Here is a 2,585-nt window from a genome sequence, read left to right as displayed (position 1 = left end):
GGCCGCGGCGGGCGTGTCTCTTGACAATGTCGGCGTCTGGAAAGCATTCACTCGACTGCCTCCCACCCGTCGGCTTAACCCTCTCGAGATCATTGGAGCCCGCCTGTCACCGGACCACCTGGGTGACGAGAGACGCTGCTTGGGAAGTCCGCGTGTGAAGGAATGGCAACTTTCCACCGCATGCAATTGGAGAGGAGAATCGTAAGATAGAAATATGAGAGGGGGCTCATGCCACCTCTCAACCTCACAGGTGACGTAAGCATTAGAGAAACCATTGATACGAAAGTCTTTATTCTTTCTGTGGAGTGCACCTTACTCAAACCTATCTTAACAAATTTCCAGAGACGTAACGTTAAGATCTCACACACAGATTGCAATTGTCAGACAGGTACTTCTACTGTGGTAACCACAGTGATGAAAGCTTTCTTCCTACAAGAACTGAAACTGTACCATGATCAACGAACTGAACACATTTCTGTCCTTTCACATGAACTGCACAATAAAGTTAAATCTTAACACGGAATTCATTCTTAGAAAGTAATCGTAATGTGATATTAAATTGATTGTTTCATTTGTGTATTGCTGGGTGACAAGAAAGGAAATCCCACGCTTACACTTTCCAAATAAAGGACGTCGACATGTAACCTATATGGTGGTCCCTCTCGTATTTTATGTTTGTTTCACTTGACACCCTCCAAATAAAACGTGTAACCTATTCGATTTCCCTCTCATAATTTACGCGAAATTGACTTGTTACCTTTTTTCGAGTCAAACAAAATAAAACGCGTCGGTATACTAAGAGAGAAAATAACGACGGTACATACTCCAGCGAACAACGTACCACATGTAAACAGCCTATATCGGGAAGTCGTAGTCTAACAGGGGCGCGTAGATCTATTGCATAACAGGCCTACGTTTGGGGTTCTGCATCATCGAAGTCCTGTCCGCAGCTCGCGGTCTAGTGGCTAGCGTTGCTGCCTCTGGATCACGGGGTCCCGAGTTCTATTCCCACCGGGTTGGGGATTTTCTCCGCCCGGGGACTGAATGTTTCTGTTGTCCTCATCATTTCATCATCATGCTGGAACGTGGGGAGATTGGACGGTGTAAAGATTGGGCGTTTGTACGAGCGCTGATAACCGCGCAGTTGAGCGCCCCACAAACCAAACATCAGCATCATCAACGTCGAAGTCCAACCGCACCGCCCACGCCTGTCAAACTCACTTGATCTTACCTCCAGCACAGATGACACCACATTGTACACCAGCCTATGAATTGTGGGAACGAATGTTCTACGAAAACATTACTCCGGGGGAGTTTTTACGCTAAACAGATCACCGACAAACCTGGCAAAAGCTTAATACATTGTTGAGGCCAAGTGACCTTCTGTTTCGTAGGCATAAATTCGTTTGAAGCAGTGGCAAAAATTTCAAGCTACCTCGATTAGAATTCACACTACGCGCACCAAAACGCAGATCAATACTCTCCCGCCATTCCGCTCTCTTTCAAAAGCTTAACTGCCATGCGCGTCTTTCTATCACACAGCCAGGATAGTCTAGAAAATGCATTTTTTGAACATGTACGAAATGACGGAATGCTCTCCCGGTCGGAAGCAAACAGTCGTCAGTGAGACAAATCCACAACACTGAGGCAGCACACATGTGAACAATAAAGACAACGAACTTACCTACAAGCAGCGTAGAAATGGTGTCGTGGCTGGAATAAGCGTTGCGTATTGTCTAACATTGGCCAAGTCTGCGAATTTGTCACCAATCAATCAAAACTCACCACAAAAGGCCTCTTCCTAAGCTACTTGAGACGGAAATCCGTTATTTACGTAATATTCGCAAGGACAAACGTGTTTCCGCTGTAACCGTGAAGCCGCCGCCCACAACACGTCCAAACGTTCCAGCCTACAGCCATGGTCTTCCCTAACATCGGCGACGACAATGACGACAAGACCGTACATTTAATAACTCTTTGGTATTAGGCAACGGCCTTGCCGCAATGGATACACCGGTTCCCGTGAGATCACCGAAGTTAAGCGCTGTCGGGCGTGGTCGGCACTCGGATGGGTGACCATCCAGGGCGCCATGCGCTGTTGCCATTTTTCTGGGTGCACTCAGCCTCGTGTTGCCAATTGAGGAACTACTCGACCGACTAGTACCGGTTTCTGTCAAGAATACCATCATAACGACCGGGAGAGCGGTGTGCTGACCCCACGCCCCTCCTATCCGCATCCTCCACTGAGGATGACACGGCGGTCGGATGGTCCCGGTAGGCCACTCGTGGCCTGAAGACGGAGTGCTTAATGTCTCTGGTATGAGAATATCTTTAATCGATAGCTTCAAGTAAGACCATTGCAGAATGTTATCCACCAGAATTTTACCTCTCCCTTGACTATTAGAATTGGCAACATTTATAAGGCCCTATGTTGCCTCTCACTGCTTACGTCACCTAGGATCGCTCTGCCTATTCGGAAAAAAGGGGTATCCCTTGCGACGAACTATGCAGCATTTATACTTGGGGTACAGTTCGTGACCGTCAGCCAGCATTGGAACATCCCAAACGCCATAGTTTCTCCCGCA

General features: G+C 47.6%; 1 pseudogene; it reads left to right on the top strand.

The window, feature by feature from the left end:
• The first annotated feature begins 1,986 nt into the window (after positions 1–1,986).
• Positions 1,987–2,104, top strand: LOC126238699 (5S ribosomal RNA; annotated as a pseudogene).
• Positions 2,105–2,585: the final 481 nt, after the last annotated feature.

The sequence above is a fragment of the Schistocerca nitens genome, chromosome 2, assembly GCF_023898315.1.
Source record: "Schistocerca nitens isolate TAMUIC-IGC-003100 chromosome 2, iqSchNite1.1, whole genome shotgun sequence".
Taxonomy (NCBI): Eukaryota; Metazoa; Arthropoda; class Insecta; order Orthoptera; family Acrididae; genus Schistocerca; species Schistocerca nitens.
The sequence above is the reverse complement of the archived record's forward strand: the minus strand, read 5'-3'. Positions and strand labels throughout refer to the sequence as shown.